Raw genomic sequence first — 25,703 nt, 5'->3', positions numbered from 1 at the left:
CAATGAAGACAAGCATGCCGCCTGCCTTCTGAGCTCCTTATCCACCTGCGTGATACGTTTATTGTAATTTCCCGATCTACCACAGACAACTTGCCCCTCATACTATGACAGTCTCCTTCTGTGAGAAACACCCAGATAAACTGGCAAAAGAACCCTGTAACCACCATAGCCCATCTTCATGGCAACATGGCTGCTTTGGGAACTAAATATCTTCCAACGTGCAAACACCTTTTCATTCTGTGCTCCTCGTCAAACTTGGAGCCAGGTAATCGCAACTAGCCTCAAAAATGGTCAGCCCACCGGAGGCAGAGGTGTTAGACCGGCCAGTCCAGCAGAAAGAAACCCTCCAATCATCACCATTCACCAGATGTCAGAAAGAACAAAATGCAGTCCTGGATGTCAGTGAGAACAGAAACAATAACAACGGAGCCAACATCTGTAATTTATTGTGAACTTGTTGGAGTCACAACAGGTGTGATGAATCACAAAACCCCTCCCCACATTGAGAGCAGATGAATGGTCTCTCCCCAGAATTAACTCGCTACTGTCTCCATTGTTGGGACGGATCATTGAATGTCTCCCCTGCTCAGAGCAGGTGAATGGCCTCTTCCAGGTGTGAACTCGCTAGTGTTCCCGCAGGGTGTATGGATATCTGAATCCCTTCTCTCACTAAGAGCAGGTTAATGCCTTCTCCCCAGTGTGAACTCGCTGGTGTGTCTGCAGGTGGGATGATTGAGTGAATGCCTTCTCACACTGAGAGCAGGTGAACGGTCTCTCCCCAGTGTGAACTTGCTGGTGTGCCAGCAGGTTCGATGAAGTAGTGAATCCCTTCTCACACTGAGAGCAGGTGAACGGCCTCTTCCCAGTGTGAACTCGCTGGTGTGCCAGCAGGTTCGATGAAGTAGTGAATCCCTTCTCACACTGAGAGCAGGTGAACGGCCTCTCCCCAGTGTGAACTCGCTGATATATCCGCAGGTTGGATAACTGAGTGAATCCCTTTTCACACTGAGAGCAAGTGAACGGCCTCTCCCCAGAGTGAACTCGCTGGTGTGCCAGCAGGTTCGATGAAGTAGTGAATCCCTTCTCACACTGAGAGCAGGTGAACGGCCTCTCGCCAGTGTGAACTTGCTGGTGTGTCCGCAGGGCGGATAACTGAATGAATCCCTTCTCACACTGAGAGCAGGTGAACGGCCTCTCCCCAGTGTGAATGCGCCGATGAGCTTCCAGTGCAGATGGAACCCTGAATCCCTTCCCACAGTCCCCACATTTCCACCGTTTCTCCATGTTTTGGTTCTCCTCGTGTCTCTCCAGGTTTGTCGATCAGTTGAAGCCTCGTCCACACACAGAACACGTGTAATGTCTCTCCCGCTGTGAATGGTGTGATGTTTTTTCAGGCTGCGTAACTGGTTAAAGTCTTTCCACAGTCAGTGCTCTGGAACACTCTCTCTCGTGTGTGTGTGTCTCGGGGCTTTTCCAGTCAGAATGATGTTTTGAAGCCGACAGAAAAGACATTTCTCCTTCTCGATTCAAAGTCCGGTGATATTCAGTTACAAGGAATTGGGAGACTCAGTCAGATTGAGACGTGACGTTTGAGATTTCTGTCTGTAATTCCTCCTCTTCTAATATCCTGTAAAAACAATTTACAAAAGTTACTTTTCTTCTCCTCATTTTGGAGAAGGTATCCTGAGGGTAACGACAGTCTGGCCGTGGGGTTAATCCTCCGGGTCCTCAGTCTTATTGAGGAATGTCCCCTTGGGTCTATTGTGGTGGTGATTCTTTTGTATTTTTGTTATTATGGGAGGGTTGATGTGTTGTTGACTTTATCCTACTCTGGTACAGACGGGGCTTTTATCTGTGAAAGGAGCAGTTTGGGGAGACTTTGGTAAAGTGAGTTGGAGGAGGGGGTAATGGCGCATGCCCGATTGTGGTGTGAAAATCTGTTCCTGTCTCTCTCTGTCGCCTAACTAATGGCGGCAGTTAATCTGCAAATTTTCTCAGGGAATGTACGGGGCATCCATCACCCTATCAGAAGGAAAAAGATCCTCTCCTTTCTTAACGAGAAAGTCGACATAGCTTTATTACAGGAAACTCATCTGGATTATGAGGAACACTATAAATTGAGGTGGGATTGGGTGGGGCAGTTTTTTTCACCTCTTTTTCATCCAGTAACAGACTTGTGGCAATGCTTATTATACGCTATCCAAGCACTCAGGGTAACTCTGCCGATTACAATGTGCATGACAATTTCCTTTGTGCCGGTCCCCCCATCTCCCGTCCCTCCCCTCCGCCCCCTTCACTCGTCGTTTCTGGGTTCTTTCCTGGGCCCTTCACTGTACAATGGGAGTTATCTGTTATTTACAAGTGGATGGTGCCCTCCCTTCCCCCCCATTGATGGGCCTCCCCCCTTCCACCCCGCGCACTCCCTGTCCTGTTTTAAACCTTCCTTGGGGGTTCCTCTTCTTGTGTTTTTGTTCTAGGCTCTCTGGTCTCTGTGTCAGTTGGTTTCTGGTTCTCCCTCCTTTTCCCAGTAGCCTCACCCCCCCACATCCCTTTTCCTGCCTGCTCCCTGTGATCCCGTTGGCCCCCGTATGCCCTCCTCCCTCCCCAGTGTTCCATTGGCCGCTGGCTTCAAACAGGTCCTGGAACAAGTTGGTGAATGGCCTCCACACTTTGTGGGAACCATCCTCTGACCCTCGGACGGTGAACTTGATCTTCTGCAGGTGGAGAAATTCCGATAGGTCTGCCAGCCAGTCTGCAGCTGTGGGTGGTGCTGCTGATCGCCAGCCGAGCAGGATTCTCCAGCGGCCGATTAGAGAAGCAAAGGCAAGGGCGACCACCCTCTTCCCCATGAATAGTTCTGGCTGGTCCGATACCCCGAAGACTGCCATTTGTGGGCACGGCTCCACCCTCATAACCATGGACATTGCCTCTAAATAGGCTGTGCAGAATTCGACAAGTCTGGGGCATACCCTGAACATGTGGGCATGGTTTGCCGGGCCCCGCTGGCACCATTCTCATTTGTCCTCCATCTCCGAGAAGAACCTGCTCATTTGGGTTCTTGTCAGGTGTGCTCTGTGCACAACATTCAGCTGCATGAAGCTTTGCCTTACGTAGGAGAAGGTGGAGTGGGTCCCGTTCAGTGCTTCGCTCCAGAGTCCCCACCCTATTTCCGTCCCTCGCTCTTCCGCCCATTTGTCCTGGGTTTCGTCCAGTAAGGAGCGCATCCTGATGAAGAGTTGTCCGTACAGGTCCCCACAGTTTCCCTTCCCCAGACTGTCTGCGTCCAGTAACTCCTCTTGCATTGTGCTTCTCAGGGTTTCTGGGTGTGCTGGTGTCTCCTTGCAGAGAAAGTGTTTGACCTGGAGCTCATCCCTGTTTGGAAGGTCCAGTCTCTCCGCCAGCTCCTCTAAGGTCGCTAGTCTATTTCCCGTGTAAAAGTCCCTAACCATCAGTGTTCCCCCATCCTGTCTCCACCTCTTGAAGGTGGCGTCGAGAATGGCTGGTGCAAACCTATGGATGCCGCAGATAGGGGCCATGATGGACACATCGGTCAGACTGAAATGCTGCCACATCTGGTTCCAGGTTCTCAGGGTCACTACCACCACTGGACTGGTGCTGGCGGGGATGGGAGTGTTGCCGTGGCGAGGGCCTGGAGGATCAGTCCTGTACATGAGGACTCGTCCATCATCAACCATTCCATGTCTGGGCCCTTTACCCATCTCCTCACTCTTTCGGCCGTGGCTCCTCAGTGATAGTATTGCAAGTTCGGGAGGGGGAGGCCTCCCATGTTTCTTCTCCATTGTAGTACTGTTTTAGGGAGTTTTGAATTCTTGCCCCTCCGCATAAACACCATAATCACCTTATCTATTGAATGGAAAAAGGCTTTGGGGATGTAGATCGGTAAGGATCGAAACAGGAAAAGGAACCTGGGCAGTACGTTCATCTTGATCGTCTGCAACCTCCCCGCCAGGGAAAGCAGGAATCCATCCCATCTCTGTGGGTCGTTTTTGACTTCCTCCACCAGACTGGTCAGCTTCCACTTGTGGATCCGTGTCCACTCGTGGGAAATCTGGATCTCCAGGTCGCGGAATTTGTTTTGGGCTATTTTAACTGGGAGGCCCTCCACTCTGCCCCTCCCCCTCTCTGCCTCACCGGGAAATCTTTGTTTTTGTCCAGGTTGAGTTTGTAGCCCAAGAAGATTCCAAACTCTCTCCGGGGAGCGGGGAGGGGGTCTCGGAGGTGTACAGTCCCCGGTAGAAGGCCTCGAATGCTTGGTTGACCTTTTTTGGTTGGGCTACGGGACGGCTATGGTTGGGCGGCACGGTAGCACAGTGGTCAGCATTTTTGCTTCACAGCGCCAGGGTCCCAGGTTCGATTCCCGGCTTGGGTCACTGTCTGTGTGGAGTCTGCACGTTCTCCCATGTCTGCGCGGGTTTCCTCCGGGAGCTCCGGTTTCCTCCCACAGGTCCCGAAAGGCATAATGTTAAGTAATTTGGAAATTCTGAATTCACCCTCAGTGTACCCGAACAGGCGCCGGAGTGTGGCGACTGGGGGATTTTCACAATAACTTCATTGCAGTGTTAATGTAAGCCTACATGTGACAATAATAAAGATTATTATACCGTCTGCCTCTGTTATCCTTTACCTGGGCTATTTCCCTCGTGGCTGCCTTCTTTCTCAGCTGGTGAACCAGCAGGCGGCTAGCCCTCTCTGTGCTCATAAAAGGTCCCCAGTGTCTGGCGGAGTTGGTGCACTGCCTTGCTCATGGGGAGCAGGTGAAAGTTCTTTTGCAGCTTCTTCCTCTCCAGCAGAAGCTCTATGGTCAGGGCCTCGGAGTATCGTCTGTCAACCTCCAGAATGGAGTTGATCAGTTGCTGCCTAACCGCTCTCTCTTCCCTGTCTCTACGAGCCTTTTGGCGATTATTTCTCCCCTAATCACAGCCTTCAGTGCCTCCCAGAGCGTGGAAGGTGAGACTTCCCCGTTCTGGTTGTTAGTGATGTACTTGCCGATGGCCGGTGATGTTTTCTGGCAGAAGACCTTGTTGGCCAAGAGGGTCGTGTCCAACTTCCATGTGGGGCATTGGGCTTGGCCCGTCTCCAACCTCACATCCATGTAATGTGGAGCGTGGTCTGAGATTACAATCATGGATTATTCCGCTCTGGCTATTTCTGGAAGCACCGATTTCCCCACAACACAGAAGCCGATGTGAGTGTAGACCTTGTGTACTGGTGAGAAGAACGAGAATTCCTTCTCATCCGGGTGTAAGAATCACCAGGGATCCACTGCCCCCGTCTGCTCCATGAACCGCCAGGGATCCACTGCCCCCGTCTGCTCCATGAACCGCCAAGGATCCACTGCCCCATGAACGTTCCGAGTTCCCTCGCCATGCCTGTCATTTTCCCTGTTCTGGGATTGATCTGTCAGTCAATGGATCCTGTGAACAGTTGTGAAGTTCCCCCTCACATGATCAGACCGTATTCCCCCTTCCACCCCCCCCCCCCCCCCCCCCCCCCCCCAGCACCCTTCTATAGAACATAGAATCCCTACAGTGCAGAAGCGGCTCTCTGAAAGAGCACCCTACATAAGCCCATGTCTCCATCCTATCTCTGTAACCCATTAACCCCATCTACCCTTTAATGGAAGCCTACAAAGCCTCCGTTTCCCTGCTCCAACCCCACACCTACTCTGCGTTCGCCGCCCAATAATAGTATAACAGGTTCAGCAGGGCCAAGCCCCCTGACTGTCGCCCTCTCTGAATCACCGTCATCCTAATACTTGCCACCTTATCTGCCCACACAAACAATTAAACCAACCTATCCACCCCCATAAAGAACAATTTTGGCAAAAAGACCATGAGGCACGGAGATAAAAATAAAAACCACAGCAAAATGTTCATCTTAACCAGCTGCACCCGATTGTGGACAGATTTAGTGCCTTCTCTGGTTATAAGATGACTTTTACTGAGTCAGAGGCCAGTGAGGGGGAGGGGGTGTGTTGAAGGGTAAGCCCCCTCCTCTTGCTAAGTTTCCAATCAGGTACTCCCCTTGGGATTTAAATATCTGGGAATGTCAATGTCCCCCTCTTTCAGACAGCTATATGGGGCCAACTTTCCACAGCTGATGGTGACTATTAGGTGGGACCTTGCCCGGTGGTCGGCTCTTCCGATTCCATGGTGAGGGAGGATCACCTTCATTAAAATGAATGTGTTGCCCAGACTGTTGTACCCTCTGCAAATGCTGCCTATACTGCTGTCGACCAGAGTCATTAAGGAAATTAATGGAATGATTAGTACAAAAATAAACCTCACCTCAAGTTTGTTAAGCTCCAATCACCAGGAGCTCAGGGATCTTTGTGTCTCCCGAATGTCAGGCTTTATCAATTGGCCTCACATCTTAGGTTCACACGGAATTTGGTTAGGATAGACCCAACATCCATCAGGCTCGATATGGAAGCAGGCCAGTCTGTTCTCCCTCTATCCAAAACTGGCATAGACTGATTACGGAATGTATCCCATTAGAATTTTTAATGTCTACTTCAGTCTAAGTCTGATGCATTTGTTCAATTATGAGACCCCTATCTCAAATACATGTGCTCCAATCTGGCTGACTTGCTCCTCCAGGGATTTCCATCAATGAATCCAATTCAACTGAGCCCAGAGTAGGGCACAGTGGTTAGCACTGCTGCTGCATAGAGCCAGGGTCGCAGGTTTGATTCTTTGAGTGGCTGTCTGTGTGGAGATGCGCTTTCTCCCTGTGCCTGCGTGGGTTTCCTCCGGGTGCTCTGGTTTCCTCCCACAGTCCAGAGATGTGCAGGTTAAGTGGATTGGTCATGCTCAATTGCCCCTTAGTGTCCAAAGATGTTCGGTTAGGTGGGTTGACGATGATCAATGCACCGGATTATGGGAATAGGGTGGGGAGTCTGCCTCGGTGAGTGCTTTTTCTGAGGGTCAGTGCAGACTTGATGAAGCGAATGGCCTCCTTCTGCACGACAGAGATTCTGCGTCATCTATGTTATTTTAATTCGACTATGCTGTTAGTCTGTTTTGTAATATTTTGGGGTGTGCATTGTTACCCTTCTGTTTTTAGAGAATCTTACCCTCTTTCCACACTCACTATGTTAACCTGTTAACTGGTTGTTCAATTGATCTGGCATTTCACATAGCAGCTCTAGTCCCAAAAATATCCTGCGACAAATTAATTCTCAATGTGTTGCTTGTATTTATGCGGCAATATCAGTTGTTCTACACTATACCCATTTTCCATCAATATTTCTGTTAGTCTGTAGCATTCATTATTTTAAAAAGTTTTTAAAAACAGAACAAAATAAATATTAAAAATCCATCCAACTCATCCTTGACCATATTCAGTGACTCCCAGACTCCACTGGTCCCTGTGGAAGAGAAAGCCAGAGACTAACAACCCTCTGAGGAAGAGATGACTGGAAATATATAACATAGCTGCAGCACAATATTACACGACTGGAGTTAATAATAAATGTACTTTATTACAGACCATAAGTAATATATCTAATCTGTACCATTTAAAAATACTAGACATATCTCTGTCTGATATTAATTTACTGTCCCTTAAATGTCAGCCATCTCCAGGGGAAACCAGCCCTTTAATTGTGAACATTGGGAAAGAGACCATCCTTTTAGCCAGACAAATAAATGTGTCAAGCTGAGGAAGCAAAGGATGTCAATGTCTTTGAGAGAGAGAGAGAGAGAGACCTGAGCCAAGCTTTGCAGAGTCTGCACCCTCCCTGGATTCACTTCCTTTCCCTTCAGTTGCTGCAAGTGACCAATTGAAGGTCAGAATGAGAAATGAAAAGGGGAAGAAAAGAAAGTGTTTTACTCCGAAATGTTGGAGACAAGAGAAAGTTTCACCTCCAGCCGTCCGCTTTGTGACGTCACGAGAACCCGATCTGAATCAGCCAATAAGAATCACTCTGTTCAACTGACGTTTTGGGGTCTCAGTGCGCAGGCTCGGCACGCGGACACGGGAGCCCCACCCCCACCAGTTTTCACCCTGTACCTCCTCGAGACAAAGGTTTCCAAGAAACCGGCTGACGGCTCCACCCAGATAGAGAAGCAACTCGGTGAGCTCCCCCTGGCCCGGGACTGCGCATGTTCCAAGGAAGAGGGGAAGTTGCACAGGTGCAGGGGAGAACCCGCCTCCTGACCTTCCTTCTGAGGTTTTGATCATTGGAAAGAGTTGTGGGACCGGAAGGACTCTCGTCCTCCAGCCAATCAGCGCGCGGGCTTTGTGTGAATGAAGATTGAGCTTCACACAGACTGAAACCTCCTCCTGTCTCCAACATCTGTCAGTAAAACACTTTCTTTTCTCGCCCTTTCCATTTCTTTTCTCATTCTGACCTTCAATTGGTCACTTGCAGCACCTGAAGGGAAAGGAAGTGAATCCAGGGAGGGTGCAGACTCTGCAAAGCTTGGCCCAGGTCTCTCTCTCTCTCTCAAAGACATTGACATCCTTTGCTCCCTCAGCTTGACACATTTATTTGTCTGGCTAAAAGGATGGTCTCTTTCTGAATGCTCACAATTGAAGGGTTCTTTTCCCCAGGAGATGGCTGACAGTTAAGGGGGCAGTAAATTAATATCAGAAATAACGAGAAATGTCCAGTGTAGTTATATGGCACAGATCAGATATATTATTGATGGTTCTGCAATAAAGTACATTTATTATCATCCCATTTTCTCTAAATGAAATGTGCAACAATGGGTGCCCGCATGGGTCCTAGCTACGCTTGCCTAACACAAGACCCTGCTTCCATACCCGCATGTCTATCCTTGTCTTCTGCAGTGTTGCAGTGAAGCTCAATGCAAACTGGAGGAACAACATCTCATCTTCCGGTTAGGCACGCTAATTCCTTCCGGTCTCAACATCGAATTCAACAACTTCAGATGATCAGCTCTACCCCACCTCGACCCATTTGTTTTCCTCCCATTTCATTTTAACTGCCTTTTACCATTTATTTCTCTCTTGCCTTTCTTTATATATATTTACCCCCCCCCCCCATCTTCTCCACGTTTCCTTACCTTATCTCCCCTTTGCTTCCCCCTTCCCCTCCCCCCACATCTACATCTTCACAGTTTACCCTCTGATGTTAATTTCTCTGCAGTTTGGCCTTTCACACCTTTTGTTCTCTGGGGACTGACATTAGCACTCTTTCCCCTTGCTTTCTGTGGCTATTAGCACCCCGTTTCCCTTGGTTTCTGTGGCTATGACTCATCTTTCATTCTCACTCCACAATATAAATATTTCCCACTTTCTCTGTCTTTTAGCTTTGACAAAGGGTCATCTGGACTCAACGTTAGCTCTTTTCACTCCCTACAGATGCTGCCAGACCTGCTGAGATTTTCCAGCATTTTCTCTTTGGTTTATTATCATTTCTTGTCTTGTAATATTGTTCTGTAGCTATGTTATATATTCCCAGTCATCTCTTCCCTCAGAAGGTCGTTAGTCTCTGGAATTCTTATCCATAGTGACCAGTGGAGGCAGGGAGGGTCATTGAATGTTTTTTACGGATAAATTGGACAGATTGTTTTAAATCTGTTTATTATTATATTTTTTTAAAACATTTTTTTAAGCATAACCACAACAGAGTAACAGTAAAATTGGTGGAAAATGGGTACAGAGCAGAACAAGAGATATTGCCAGCAACAATACAACAACATATTGCAGAATTAATTCAGAACAGGATATTTAAGGGAACTGGGCCTCTAGATGAAATGCCGGGTCAATAGAACAACCAGATAACAAGTTAACATCGTCGGCGCGATTTTCCGAAGAGGAAACAAAGTCCCCTAGCGAGCACGTTTAGCTGCGTGTTTCATGCCACTCTCAGCGCTGAGAAACACATGGCTATTCAACGTGACACGCATTGTATAGCGGACCGGAATGGGGACGCACAGCCAAGGCTGCACTTAGCCCGTTTTCTACTGTGAGGAGCTTCGCTGGCTGGAACTCCCCAGTTTAGCGAGAGATGGTGAGGCCATTTTTAAATGATGTCTCAATCTCCAAGGCTCCAGAAGCGAGCCCTGACCTCCCGACCCCACCCCCTCCAGCCCGATCGCACTATGGAAGGGTCGCCAGCCACCCGAACCTCTCTCAAGACACACACTGTGCACACCCTGCCCGATCACATGCATATGCAAAAAATGCCAGCCTGGCAGTGCCAGGCCAGCACCCAAGTGGCACTGCCAAGGGCCAGGCTGACACTGCCAGGGTGCCCAGGTGGCACCAGCAGTGCCAGGGCACCACCCTGCTCAAAGGGCATGCAATTTGTAGGCCTCCGATCCTCTGGGAGACCCCCGTGAGTGCCATTCTGTTTCGCCCCTGTTTGCGGGGATCAGTGCTGAATGGCGCTCGCCCAAGTTCCCTGAGGTGAAGGGAATGAATCCCAAAGCCTCAGGTACCTGGGGAACATGCACATTAGAGTGGGGCTAACTGCCTCGCTCTAATATGCAGATTTGCCAAAATGTAGTCCCACCCACAATGGGTGATATTTACAGCACAACGTCTCGCGAGATCGCGTTGAATCTCGCGAGGCGTAACAAACCGAGTAGATTCCAGGAGCGGGGTCTCCCCAGTTTCATCGGCCATGCTGCGACGCGGCGAGCTGCTTTGCCAGTGCAGCATGGCCACTGGATCGCACCCAGTGAGTGAAGAAAGAGGGTAAGGATAACAATGCCAGTTGCACACTCAGAGTATTGCAAAACATACTAACAACATGGTCATGTTCAAATGAATCAGTCAAATTGAATTCACTCATGGAAAGTCCAGGAGAAGCAAGTCAGGCGAATTGGAGCTGATGCCTTTGAGGTCGGAGGTCCCATACTTTATAAAAAACATAAGACTTAGAATGGAGAACAGATGTTAAAAATTCCGTGGGAACGCATTCCATAATCAGCCCATGCCAGTTTTGGATGGAGGGGAAGTTGCTGCTAATCCAGGAGCGAGGATATTTTTACCAGTGACAAACATCGGGATATTATAATCGCCTTTTTTCATTAGAATCGGTGATTTCCCCATTTGGGAGACACAGGATCAGGAATACAGGGTCAGGCTCTATCAAAAATTCTCTCCAGTTCCCTGACTACATTTGACCAATAGGATTGAATCTTGATGCAGTTCCATGGAGAATGTATGTCATCACCCTCGACTGCCAGGCACTTTAGGCACATAGGGAATATAGTAGGATCAAACCTGTGTCTAAGACTAGGTGTCAAATGAAGGCTGGTAGTATTTTCAACCGGGCCTCCTTCCTTTTATTGCAAATCAAAATTTCACCAGCCATAGTCCCATATGTTACCCCGTATCTTCTCATCAATATTGACTGCTGAGTCTCTATCATTTCATCCGGCATGACTTGGCCCGATGCCCGTCCTTTCCACAATTCTGGCATTTTACCCGTGGTGGTTTCGGCTCCCATGGAGTATTTGAATTAGATAGGGCATTTGTTGTTGACTGAAATGGTAAATATTTAGGCTGTAACCCAGTCTGGAGAGCGTGAATCTTAGTTCCGATATCCCGGTCAATTTAAAATTCATCGACCTATTAATATCACGTATGTCATTGATACTCGTTCCCACTCAGGAAGCACCAGTTTTAATGTATTAGACAAATCTGTTCGCAAACCAGCAACAAAGACAGCCTTCAACAGCCAAAAATACTTGTGTCCGAAGTCTCCTGCCCTTCCGGCATTTCCATTCCTGAGTGCTCCTTCCATACTTTCCTAAACGTTTCTTCAGATTCTGTTACTTCCTCTGTCTTCTTCTGAATACAAGCGGTGACCTTTGTCCAGTCAGTTTTTGGTGGGTTGTATTTTTATTTTTTATATTCTCCTCCTTTTTCACGTTTTCTCCCACATTTACACCCATCAACAATAAACAATAATCAACAAGATATGTCAATCCCCATAATAACAACGATCCCATCCGCCCACCAACCCCCAAACCTCAACCCGCATGTTTACATAAACAAATGATAAAAAGGAATCAGGGATTACCCGTAGTCACCCTTAATCTACACGGCTCTCCACCCACCCACCCCCCCAACCAACGGCATCCAGCCTCTAAGAGAGTACCGTACATGATACCCCAAAGTTGTACCCCCCCCCCCCAATCTCCAGCTCCTCCCGTCCAATGCCTCTTGTAAAACTCCTCCTCCCAACCTCGATTCCCTCCCCCAACCTCGGTTCCCTCCCCCCAACTTTCCACCCCGGCTAGACCACTCGGACCCTGTTCTGTCAGGCTCCGATGGCCGCAGCCCCTCCTCCCACCTCACTCCCATTCACTGGCCGGCTTAAACCGGCCAGCGTGGAGGCCCCCTTGCCCGGTGGGTTGTATTTTAACAGCCACTGCTTAACTACAGTCCACCCCTCTTCTAACTGTTGTTCGTCGGTCCCTCATGCTTCTTTAACATCCCTGGAAAGCTGGCCGCTGTCCAGTCTCGGGTTCATTGCTGACAAAACCTGGACTCCGTCCAATGGGTGGAGATTGTAAATATGTCGTATTCGCTCAAGCCCTTCCCATGTTCCCATTCCTCCTTTCTTGGGATTAGGTCATTCTTTAGACCATCTATCAATATTTTCCGGATCAGCTGCTTCATGGGCTTCCATTGGACATTCTTGCCTCAGGTAACTCTTTGTTCCCCGTCCGAAGAAACTGTTCTTACTGACTCGGTCTTAGACCGTTTTGACTTTAAAGGGGCTAACCGTACGCCGTGAGTCCTTCGCAACTGTTTTTTTTCTTTTGGAGTGTCTCCCCTCCTGACTTGGGCAGCACGGTAGCAGGTTCGGTTCCCCACTGGCTCACTGTCTGTGCGGAGTCTGCACATTCTCCCCGTGTGTATGTGGGTTTTCTCTGGGTGCTCCGGTTTCCTCCCACAGTCCAAAGGTGTGCAGGTTAGGTGGATTGGCCAGGCTAAATTGCCCTTAGTGTCCAAAATTGCCCTTAGTGTTGGGTGGGGTTACTGGGTTATGGGGATAGGGTGGAAGTGTGGACCTTGGGTAGGGTGCTCTTTCCAAGAGCCGGTGCAGACTCGATGGGCCGAATGGCCTCCTTCTGCACTGTAAATTCGATGATTCTAATCTCTCCACCAGAGTCGTGACAGAATTCCGAGGATTCTGAATCAGTTACAAAATTATTAGGTTCATAGATAATAGATCATAGAATTTCCTCGGGTTCTGTGACCATTTCTGGTGGTTTATTTTTCGAATGCTCCTGTTTAGTTACTTTTACTTTGGGATGAAATGAAGCTGCTGCGGGAAAGTTTTCGGTCACCGTTGGCTTCTTTTTCATAATAATAATATTTATTGTCACAAATAGGCTTACATTAACGCTGCGATGAAGTTACTGAGAAAATCCCCTCGTCGCCACATTCTGGCGCCTGTTCGGGTACACAGAGGGAGAATTCAGAATGTCCAAATTACCTAACAGCACATCTTTCAGGAATTGTGGGAGGAACCGGAACACCTGGAGGAAACCCACGCAGGCGGAATGGTAGCACAGTGGTTAGCACTGTTGCTTCACAGCTCCAGGGTCCGAGGTTTGATTCCCGGCTTGGGTCACTATGCAGAATCTGCATGTTCTCCCCGTGTCTGCGTGTGTTTTCTATGCTGGATGCATTCCTCTCATTATATCCTCCACAGCAGACACAATCTCCCATGCCCTACACTCATCCCTGGAGCATCTCGACAACAAGGACTCCTACATCAGACTCTTATTCATTAACTACAGCTTTAAATTCCTAGTGTGCACATCACCAACAATCTGTCCTAGTCCACCCACATCGGCACTACGAACAAGAAAGCACAACAGTGCCTATACTTTCTCAGGAAACTAAGGAAATTCGGCATGTCCACATTGACTCTTACCAACTTTTACAGATGCACCATAGAAAGTATCCTATCTGGCTGCATCACAACCTGGTATGGCAACTGCTCGGCCCAAGATCATAAGAAACTACAGAGAGTCGTGAACGCAGCTCAGTCCATCACACAATCCCGCATCCCATCCATTGATTCTGTCTACACCTCCCGCTGCTTTGAGAAAGTGGGCAGCATAATCAAAGACCCCTACCACCCGGCTTACTCACTCTTCCAACGGGCAAGAGATACAAAAGAGAACGCGCACTAACAGATTCAAAAACAGCGTCTGTTACCAGACTCCCAAATGACCCTCTTATGGACTGACCTGATCTCTTCACACATCCCCTCCACTGAGTAGTGCTACACTCCTGTATGCTTCACCCGATGCCTGTGTCTATGTATTTACATTGTGTATTGATGTTTGCCCTGTGTATTCTCATGTATGGAATGATCTGTCAGAACTGTACACAGAACAATACTTTTCACTGTATCTCGATACACGTGACAATTAACAAATCCAAATCCTCACCATTGAAGTGATAGTATTTCTAATCAGTAAGGCTACTCCACCCCCTCTGCCATATTCTCTGTCCCTCCTGTAAACTTTATAACCGGTATATTTGGTAGCCAGTCCAGACCATCCAGCTACTTGCCTTTGGAACTGTTTTGAGTTCCCCTGAGGCATTCCCTTCCCCCACCATTTGTTAGTTTAAAATCCTTGTGACCTCCCTATTTATCCTTTCCACGAGGACACTGGCCCCAGATCGGTTCAGGTGGAGACTGTCCCAAAGGTACAGATCCCTCCTGTCCCAATACTGGTAGCAGTGCCCCATGAAATGGAAGCCCTCTTTCCCGCACCACTCCTTTAGCCACGTGTTTACTTCCGTAATTTTCTCATCCCTGTGTCAAATTACACATGGCTCGGGTAATAATCCAGAGATTATGGGCGGGATTCGCCGACCCCCCCCGCCGGGTCGGAGATTCGCTGGGGGGCGGAATGAATCCTGTCCCCGACGGCCGCCGAATTCTCCGGCACCGGAGATTCTGCGGGGCAGAAATCGGGAGTGCGCCCCCCCAGACTGGCGCCCAAAACGGCGCCAATCAGACGGGCATCGCGCCGCCCCAAAGGTGCGGAATGCTCCGCATCTTTGGGGGCCGAGCCCCGACATTGAGGGGCTAGGCCGGCGGCGGAGGGATTTCCGCCCCGCCAGCTGGCGGAAACGGCGTTTGGTGCCCCGCCAGCTGGCAGGGAAATGACATCCCCGGGCGGCGCATGCGCGAGAGTGTCAGCGGCCGCTGACAATTTCGCTCGCATGCGCAGTGGGGAGAGTCTCTTCCGCCTCCGCCATGGTGGGGACCGTGGCGGAAGGGAAAGAGTGCCCCCACGGCACAGGCCCGCCCGCGGATCGGTGGGCCCCGATCGCGGGCCAGGCCACCATGGGGGCACCCCCCGGGGTCAGATCGCCCCCCCCCCCCAGGACCCCGGAGCCCGCCCACGCCGCCTTGTCCCGACAGTAAATACCTACTTTAATTTACGCCGGCGGGACAGGCAATTTCTCGGCGGGACTTCGGCCCATCCAGGCCGGAGAATTGAGCGGGGGGGCCCGCCAACCGGCGCGGCCCGATTCCTGCCCCCACCCAATCTCCGGTACCGGAGACTTCGGCAACTGGCAGGGGCGGGATTCACGGCGGCCAACGGCCATTCTCCGACCCGCTGGGGGTCGGAGAATGACGCCCCTGTTCTTTAATTTTGTTCCTAGTTCCTGATTTTCCCCAAACAGGTCCTCTTTCCGAGTCTTGCTAATGTTGTTTGTCCCAACGTGGACCCCAACAACTGGATCCTCCCCCTCCCTCCCCAATATCCTTTCAAGCCGGTTGGAAATGCCCCTCACCCTGGCACCGGGCAGGCAACATACCATGTGGGACTCTCGGTCCTGCTTCCAAAGGATGTTATCAGTTCCCCTAATTATAGAATCCCCGACAACTACCACTTCCTCCCCCCGCTTGAATGGCCTCCTGTACCAGGGTGCAGTGGTCAGCCAGCTCATCCTTCCTACAGTCACTGCTCCGATACCCTGCCCCTCCGAGTCCGCTCCCTGGAGACTCGGCTGTGAATCCCCAAGGTAAGGTTTTTGTCCTCACAGCTCCGACACTCCATTCCTTTGAGTCCACTCCCTGGAGACTAGGCCGTGAATCCCGAGGAGACGAGGTATTGGGGAATGAGAGGAAGGAATGTTCCATAGAAACTAGAATTCTCTGATCTGAATTTCTATCCTGTACTGAGTGTTGGCTTTTGTAAACTCCTTTTACAGATATTACAAGAGGAGGAATTACAGACAGAAATCTCAATTGTCACGTCTCGGTCTTACAGAGTCACTCCTTGGGATCTGAGTATCATCGGCCTTTGAATTTCGAAGGAGTAATGCTTGCCCAATCTGTCAGCTTCAAAAGATTTTAATCATCAGTGTGACTGGAAAAGCACCAAGACACACACACCCGTGTGAGTGTGTTCCAGAGCATTGACTGTGGAAAGAGCTTTAACCAGTTACACTGCCTGAAAAAAACATCACACCATTCACAGCGGGGAGAAACCATACACATGTTAATAATAATCTTTTATTGTCACAAGTATGAAGTTACTGTGAAAAGCCCCTCGTCGCCACATTCCAGCGCCTGTTTGGGCAAGCTGGTACGGGAATTGAACCCGCTGGCCTTGTTCTGCATCACAAACCAGCTGTCTAGCCACTGAGCTAAACCAGCCCTTCACCAGTTTGTGTGTGGTCAAGGCTTCAACTAATTGTTTTTCTGACCTGGAAAGACACGAGGAAACCCAAAACATGGAGAAACCGTGGAAATGTGGGGATTGTGGGAATGGATACACAATCCCATCTCAGCTGGAGATTCATTGACGCAGTCACACTGGGGAGAGGCCATTTACCTGCTCTCAGTGTGAAGGGATTCACGGAGTTATCCAGCCTGAAGAAACACCAGCGAGTTCACTCTGGGGAGAAGCCGTTCACCTGCTCTCAGTGTGAGAAGGGATTCACTCAGTTATCTAACCTGCCGTCACATCAGTGAGTTCACACTGGGGGGGGAGGCCGTTCACCTGTTCTCAGTGTGGGAAGGGGTTCACTCAGTTATCCAGCCTGCGGAGACACCAGCAAGTTCACACTGGAGGGAGGCCATTCATATGCACGGTGTGTGGGAAGGGATTCAGTGATTCATCTACCTTACGGACACATCAGCGAGTGCACACCAGGGAGAAACCGTTCACCTGACGCTCTTTGAGCCTTGTTGCAAATTCCTTGTTTCAAATTTCACAAGGATCAGAGTGAAGGGGTGTTTGGAATTGAGCCGATATTTAGTTTGCATTTATGTTTGGATCCTCCCAAATCATACCACATTGCCATGAAGATGGGCCCTTGTGGTTACATGTTTTTGTTTAATTTTCTTCTGTGAGAAACACCATCAGGGTATGAGGGGCAAGTTGTCTGAGGTGGACTGGGAAACCACAGAAAATGGTATGATAGAGAGACAGGCAATGGCTAATATTTAAGGAATTATATATCTACTAGGGGGGTCAGTTAGCTCAGTTGGCTGGATGGCTGATTCATGATGCAGTGACTCCAAAAGCAGTTCAACTGTCGTACTAGCTGAGGTTATCCATGAAGGGTCCACCTTCTCAACATTGCTCCTCGCACGAGGCCCTCGCTCTCTATCTCTCCCCCTCTATTTCTCTTCCCCCGCCCGCCGCCGCCCGCCCCCCACCCGGGAACTTTGGCGCCTCTCATTTCTCATATATACACCAACTATAGATTCCTTTCGGGAACAGAAATCCAACAGGAAAAGTGATACAACCGTTGCTAACAAGGAAAATTAAGTAGTAGTAAGCCTGAGGATTGGGAACTTGTTTTAGAATTCAGCAAAGGAGGATCAAGAAACTGATAAAGAGGAAATAGAATATGAGAGCAAACTGGTGAGAAACATAAAAACTGACTGGAAAAGCTGCTATAGGAATGTGAAGAGGAAAAGAGAGGGTGCAGAGGAGATTTACAAGAATGGGAACAGGGATGAGTGACTCCAGTGAGTTGGAGAGACTGGAGCATCTGAATTTTCTCTTTTTAGATCAAACAGGAATTAGGGTTGGGAATGGGGCCAATGGGCCCATTGAGTCCATGCTGGCTCTCTGTAGATCTAACCATCGCCTTGTTCTATCCCTGTTGTTTTATTTCCCTCAGGTCCCCATCCAATTTCCTTTTGGAAGCATTCCATCATCTCTGCTTCTACCCCCATCGTAGGGAATGGGCTCCAGATGTTTACCAATTTCTTTGAATGCAAATTGGTTTCAGAGAGCGAAGAAGGCCATTCTGCCCATCATTCCCATTCTGTCTCTTTGAATTAACTATCTAATTAATCCCAGTACCCGGAAAGTTTATATTTCTTTCCAGATTTTGTGCAGTTCCATTTTGAAAGCTATAGTTGAATTTACTTCCTGCACAGTTGTCAGACTGTGACTCTCAAATCAGAATAACTTGTTCTGTTTTAAATTAAATAATTTCACAATATCCTGTGTTTGGTTTTTCACAAGGTATTTGAAATGGAGTTAAAGGCATGGTTATTACATAAAACTAAAACTCAATCTTTATTCATGATCATGGTGAGTGGGCCGAGTATGATATGTCCAAGTCTGGGGACTATTTCTAAAATGAAATTACATTTCTATATCACCTTTCATGACCACAGGATCTCCTAACACATTTTACATCCAGTGAAGTGCTTTTGAAGTGTAGTCACTGCTGTCATGTGGGGAACGATAGGTATGCCTTAGTAACAAAATTTAATTAAAAAATCATCTTCATCCATCTTCACTGTTATAAGTAACAAGGTCAAAAGCCAAGCAAAATGTGCAGAGGATACTGGAAGTCTGCAGAGGGATTTGGATAGGCTAAGTGAATGGGCTAGGATCTGGCAGATGGAATACAATGTTGACAAATGTGAGGTTATCCATTTTGGTAGGAATAACAGCAAAAGGGATTATTATTTAAATGATAAAATATTAAAACATGCTGCTGTGCAGAGAGACCTGGGTGTGCTAGTGCACGAGTCGCAAAACGTTGGTTTACTGGTGCAACAGGTGATTAAGAAGGCAAATGGAATTTTGTCCTTCATTGCTAGAGGGATGGAATTTAAGACTAGGGAGGTTCTGCTGCAATTGTATAAGGTGTTAGTGAGGCCACACCTGGAGTATTGTGTTCCGTTTTGGTCTCCTTTCTTGAGAAAGGACGTACTGGCACTGGAGGGTGTGCAGAGGAGATTCACTAGGTTAATCCCAGAGCTGAAGGGGTTGGATTACGAGGAGAGGTTGAGTAGACTGGGACTGTATTCGTTGGAATTTAGAAGGATGAGGGGGGATCTTATAGAAACACATAAGATTATGAAGGGAATAGATAGGATAGATGCGGGCAGGTTGTTTCCACTGGTGGGTGAGAGCAGAACTAGGAGGCATAGCCTCAAAATAAGGGGAAGTAGATTTAGGACTGAGTTTAGGAGGAACTTCTTCACCCAAAGGGTTGTGAATCTATGGAATACCTTGCCCAGTGAAGCAGTAGAGGCTCCTTCATTAAATGTTTTTAAGATAAAGATAGATAGTTTTTTGAAGAATAAAGGGATTAAGGGTTATGGTGTTCGGGCCGGAAAGTGGAGCTGAGTCCACAAAAGATCAGTCATGATCTCATTGAATGGTGGAGCAGGCTCGAGGGGCCAGATGGCCTACTCCTGCACCTAGTTCTTATGTTCTTATTATGTTAAACTCTAGCACATGAGTGGACTTCTAATTAAAAATGAATACTGTATAAATCAAAATGTTTCCAGAAACTGCTGAAGTAGTGGAAATTGTTTAAACTACTCATTCCAAAATTTTGAAAAGCTACTGGTCATCATATACTGCCAAAATCTGGCTCAAGAATAAGATTCATTGGTCCATCCGATCAAAATTAGTAAGAAAGTAAGCTATTGTATTCTACAAAACTGTCTTTTTGAACTACTGTATCTTGTATTAACCAACTGTATCAATTGAAGATTACTGTATTAGTTAGCAACCTGTCAGAAATAGATGATTGAATAAGTAGTGAGCTTTAATTGAGTTACAGTTAATGAATCAATTGTTATGTTAAAAGACAGTTTTAATTGCTGTAAAACTGTAATGCTTACTTTCTGTGTCTGTAAAGAATGTGCAATGAGGATAAATGTACTGGCAAGAGAGACCTTCAAACTCTGATTAGCCTCAACATTTGAAACCATGAATAAGGGATTGTATAGAATCAGATAAGGGGATAGTAAGAAACAGTTCTGTTGTATTCATGTCTAAAGTAATGAGAGATGTGTGGAGTTTGTATGTTCTCCCTGTGTCTGCATGAGTTTCCTCCGGGTGCTCCAGTTTCCTCCCACAGTCCAAAGTTGTGCAAAGGTTAGATGGATTGGCCACGCTAAATTGCCCCTTAGTGTCCAAAGATCCCACAAACAGCAAATGATAATGAGCAGATGATCTGTTTTTAGTGATGTTGATTGAGGGATAAATATTGACCAGGACACCAGGGATAACTCCCCTGCTCTTCTTCAAAATAGTGGCTGTGGGAACTTTTACATCCACCTGAGAGGGGGTGACAGGGCCTCAGTTTAACATCTTATTTGAAAGAAGGCTGTTCTGACAGAGCAGCACTCCCTCAGTGCTGGGACCAGGAATGTTGGATGTGATTTTTGTCCTCAGGTCTCTGGACTGGGATTTGATCCCACAACCTTCTGATTCAGAGGTGAGAGAGCTGCCCACTGAGCCACGGCTGACACTATAGACTATGGGCCCGATTCTCCGGCCTCGTTGCGCTCTCGAGCAAGAGTAACGAGGTCGCTGAATAGCGGGAAATGCCAAAAACGAGATCCGCGCCAGGCGCCAAACAGTTTGCGATGCAACCGGCCCGTTCCCCTTGGTGAAATCAGGATCTCGCCGTAGCGAGGTGAGAAACCAATTATCACCTCTTCAGCTCCATTTCCATACAATTAACGAGAGCTACCCCAGATCCAATGGCCTCCCGTCATTCAGCGGCCTCCCCAGCAAGCGCTCACACTGGCGGTGATTAGTATTTCTTTTGAAAAGCTTGAACCAGGCAGAAGAATTCCTGTGGTGAGCCGAGGAGGTGAGTCGCCATCTTTGCTCACAGGCAAAGAGCCCGGGGGCACTGGGCATGCTGCCCCAGTATTTGGGGGAGGGGGAGACTCTGGGGGTGGCAACCACTCGGGCACCACCATGCCAACCCCTGGATCATGTGTTCCAGTTCCGGGGGCAACCCTTGTCCCTGCCCATCTGCCCCAACCGCCACCCGTAACCCCCACTGACTGCTGAGGCCTCTAGCTATGTGGCTGAAGGCTATTGCTGATAGGGAATTGGCAATTGTGAGCCCTTAAAGTGAGCCCTTCACAGATGCCAAGTGGATTCCCGTGGGTGGGCAGGCCTTGTAGCATGTGGGAGTCATTGCCTAGCATTGCAATCAAACCTTGATGCCTGAACACTGCACCTGAACACTGCGGGGGACAAGAGCATACACGCAGCATCCGCACACCCAGGGGATGGGACAGAGCCTCAGGGACGTCCACGGCCAGAGAGTGGGTGGGTGCCACGTCAGGTGATGGGGGGGGAACGGGGGGGGGGGGGGGGGGGTGGATGCCTGGAGAGATGGGCAAAGGGACCGGGGGTCAGCCTGCATTGCAGAAGAAAGTGACAGAGGCATCATAATGTCATAATGTTTGTGCAAAGAGGTATCTATTGTGCTGTACATTATCCCACTCCTGGTGGCGTGGTGCCCCCCCCCCCCCACCCCTGCGCCCAGTACCCTCGGTGATCCTCGACGTGCCTGGCCCTCCTAACTCTAACACTATGTCTGGCCGTGACCAACGTCGACGAAGCTGCACAGGCGTGACTGACACTCATTCACGTGTCTATCTGAAACCGCGCACCAGGGAATGAACGCAGGCGGACCATTCTGGTTGAAGCCACGCTAACGTGACTGCCGGATTTGAAGCCGCGGAGATGGGCCAACGTTCACTCGAGCGTCTGGTTGAAGCTGCACAGGTTGTTGAAGCCATGCAAGTGGGCCAATGCTCACTCGAGTGTCTAGTTGAAGCCGCATAGTTCACTGCATTTTCTTTCCCTTTGTCTATTTGTTAGATTTCTTTCTCCATCGCATCAGAAAATAAATAAATAAATATTGCCAAATTCAAAAAGAAAGAATGTTCCGGGTTCTGATTGAGGAGCCGTGAGCTCCATCACAGGGTTCACAGCGGAACATCAATCTCAGTTAATGCAGAAAGATGGTTGGGACCCACACCTTACGGCTGGGGGACAGGAAAGCTGGTGGATGGGTCAGAAGAAGGATAGAGAACAAAAGGGATAATAATTCTGAGCAGCCTATATTTAGTGAAGAATCAGACAAAGGAATGAGACAATCCAGTCCAGCCGGTGGCTGCAGTGTGCAGCAACACAGTTGGGCAGATAGGGTGGGGCCGCCTCAGTGGATAAAACACAATCACCAATCGCCCTTGGGCCGAGGATACTGAGCCTCATCTCCCTGTGGCCAGAACCAATAGATACTGAGAACTGAAGGAAAAGGAGAGACATTTAGTAAACCCACAGGGTAAGACTAATCCTGAAGGAACACAAATTTGCTGAGGAATAGCAATGGTGTCACTTTACCTGCCTGAAGACACAGGAAACTGAGCGATAAAATGAAACCATTCAGCTGGACAGCTGGAAACGAAATACAGGCTTGTGTCTCAAAGGAAAACTCCGTCTGTGAAAAAGCATTTCTGCAAACTTTAAACCAAGGCCTTTCAGAGCAAGTAGATAAGGACAAGTACAGCTCCTCCTGCGATTACCAAGGGGGAGGCTGCCCTAAACATTACAGTCATATATTCTCCCCTCCCTTGTCCTGGCGAGTTAGCAACAGTTTTAGTTAAAAATGTAACAAATGAATTTACTGTTCCATTTGAGATGCTAATAAGAGGTTTTTTATTGTGTTTAGTTCTATGTTTACAATTAGTTTGGATAGGAAACTAAACTTCATCCAATGTGAAACTGATTTAAATAAAATTCCAACCGCTTGGATTTAAGAGACAGGTTTGAAAGTAAGTAACCCATGTTTAGGTCAGTCTGTTCCAAAACAAAGATAAGACGAGTTTGGCAGCAATCCAATTTTAACTCCCCAGTACATTTGGGTGATAAAAAAATGTTGAGAGTCAGTTTTAAAAAAAATATTTTTTTATTCTCCTCTTTTCTCACATTTTCTCCCAAATTTACACCCAACAATAATCAGTAACAAATATGTCAATCCCCATATCAATAACAACGATCCCATCCTCCCACCAAACCCCAAACATTAGCTCGCATGTTCACATAAACAAATGACAAAAAGGAATCAGGAATCACCCATAGTCGCCATTAACACACACAGCCCCCCTCCCCCAACCCTCCCACCCACCCGCCCCAACTAATGTTCGATCTTATCCAGTTCTTGAAAATGCATAATGAATAATGCTCATGAATTGTAGAACCCCTCCATCCTTCCCCTCAGTTCAAACTTAACCTTCTCAAGAGTCAAGTATTCCAACAGGTCCCCCCGCCACGCCAGGGCACAGGGTGGAGAGGTTGCTCTTCAACCTATCAGGATCCGTCTTCGGGCGATCAACGAGGCGAAGGCTACAACATCTGCTTCCGCACCCGTTTCCAACCCTGGCTGGTCGGACACCCGAATATGGTTGGAGTACTGTAAACATCTTCCATGACCAAAAGGGGAAAGTGTTGGAGGGCACTTTGTGATACTGGACTATGATATAAATTATAGGTGGCCCTGTAACTACATCTGTGCTCCCGTATTACTTTTAAATAGTTCTGATGAAACAAAAGGTACTCATTGGCTTAGATGCCTGTTTAGAAGAGGTAATTTGTAGAAATAGATAGTGTATACACAATGCTGTTAACATCAGAAAAGACACAAAATGGCTGTTAGCTATTTTGTGATATAAAATGGCTGAACAAGCCACATTCCCTGTAAACTGTCTCATGAGACCCAAGCGTGGGTATGTATAGAGAGTGTCCCAACAGCCGCTGATAACAGCTTCACAGAACAAGACTTGCAATGTATCCTTGATAAGCTCAAGGTCTAAGGCTGTAGACAGGGCACATCATTGTTAGTTTTGAATGACTTCTGTATGAAGTTAGGGGCGGGTAAGACAACACCCACTTTAACCATATATGTGATAATTGGGTATGCCAGGAAAATTGATTGACTGCATGTAAAAAGTGTGACGTGAATATAGTTGATTGATTGTCTGTAAATGAGAAAACAACTAATTCTGCCCCTTGAATCTGTATATTATCCCATGTGAGCTTCAGCTCAAGTGAGAGAAGGTGCTGTCACAGGCTGTGGAGTCTGAGACCTTCCCTCCCAAAATTCTGACATAATAAACTGCTTTTTTTACTTATACTCAGGTCATTGTGTGAATATTTTCACCCCTAACATTGTAATTCTTTTATTTAATGATGTGATATTCCCAATGAGAGCGCGACCTCGAGGAATTGAGCTGAGTTCTAACTGTACCATCAAGCAACATTGCATAATATTATGTATTAAAACCCCATTCCTGTTTGTTTCAGTCTGGTCAATGAACTTAAACTATGTGACGATGGAGCAATATAGGAAATGATAGAGGCAATGATTCAATAACAGTCCTGCTGATATTGTCTCTTTAAACATTTCAAGTTCTTTTTTAAATACATTTAGAGTTTCCAATTATTTTTTCCACCTCCCCAGCGCGCTGGCTTCATCCGTCACAGCTGGAGGTCTGAGTCAGCCCGCTATCGGCGGCGAGACGTTCCCCCCTCCCGCTCCCGCTGTCCGATCTCCCGTGTCTCGCGTTCAGGGAGCGAGCAGCCAGCTTCCGTCCTCCTCCACCTCCCTCGGCACCACCAGCAGCAGCTCACAGGGATCCTGGGCAATCTGGTCCTGCAGGAACTTCCTCAGTTCCTCCTCATTCCCGATTGGAACCGGGGCCTTTAGTTTGGAGTCCAGATTGTAGTAGGCCCCGTTGATTAGCCTGACTGCCACCCAGTGCTTGCGCTGGATGGGGAGCGAGACAAAGCCCAGCGTCATGTTGGAGGGAATGTTGAGGATGAAGCCATGGACCCGGCTCAGCACCAAGCTGCTGAGCGACTTGCGTTTATCCCACCAAATCGCAGCGAGGCCTTGAGTTAGCAAGGCGGCCATGAGGACGTTGACATCATAGTTCCCGGTTCCTAACAAACTGCGATGTGGATTCACCAGAGAGTCGGGAGCCAGCTGGCCGCTCAGCCCGTCCAGCTGCTGCTGGGTGCAGAGCGGCTGCTGCAGGAGGTTGTTGAGGGCGTGGAGGGTGCAGAGCTCCAGGCGCTGCCGCTCGTGGCACAGCGGAGGGGGGGGCTCCGGCATCCCCACACCCAGGGGGGGGCTCCGACATCCCCACACCCGGGGGGGGGGGGGGCTCCGACATCCCCACACCTGGGGGGGGGCTCTGACATCTCCACACCCGGGGGGGGGGCTCCATCATCCCCACACCCGGGGAGGGCTCTGACATCCCCACACCCGGGGGGGCTCCGACATCCCCACACCCGGGGGGGCTCCGACATCCCCACACCCGGGGGGGGCTCCGTCATCCCCGCACCCGGGGGGGGCTCCGACATCCCCACACTCGGGGGGGGCTCCGACATCCCCACACCCAGGGGGGGCCCTGA

General features: G+C 48.6%; 1 protein-coding gene, 1 long non-coding RNA gene and 1 pseudogene across 2 annotated transcripts in view; all 3 read right to left on the bottom strand.

Moving 5' to 3' along the window:
- The window catches only part of LOC140417949 (uncharacterized), a 226,069-nt gene that overhangs the window by 89,262 nt on the left and 111,104 nt on the right, over positions 1 to 25,703 (bottom strand). The gene's annotated exons all lie outside the window — the stretch shown is intronic.
- On the bottom strand, positions 431 to 8,188 carry LOC140420006 (uncharacterized). Its single transcript, XR_011946131.1, has 2 exons — positions 7,887 to 8,188; positions 431 to 1,627 (listed from the first exon to the last, which is right to left on the bottom strand). It is a non-coding gene; the product is annotated as an uncharacterized lncRNA (long non-coding RNA).
- LOC140419994 (josephin-2 pseudogene) lies at positions 24,309 to 25,401 on the bottom strand (annotated as a pseudogene).

This window comes from Scyliorhinus torazame, chromosome 5 (genome assembly GCF_047496885.1).
Source record: "Scyliorhinus torazame isolate Kashiwa2021f chromosome 5, sScyTor2.1, whole genome shotgun sequence".
NCBI lineage: Eukaryota > Metazoa > Chordata > Chondrichthyes > Carcharhiniformes > Scyliorhinidae > Scyliorhinus > Scyliorhinus torazame.
Note: the sequence above shows the minus strand (reverse complement) of the source record. Positions and strands in the feature narration are given on the sequence as shown.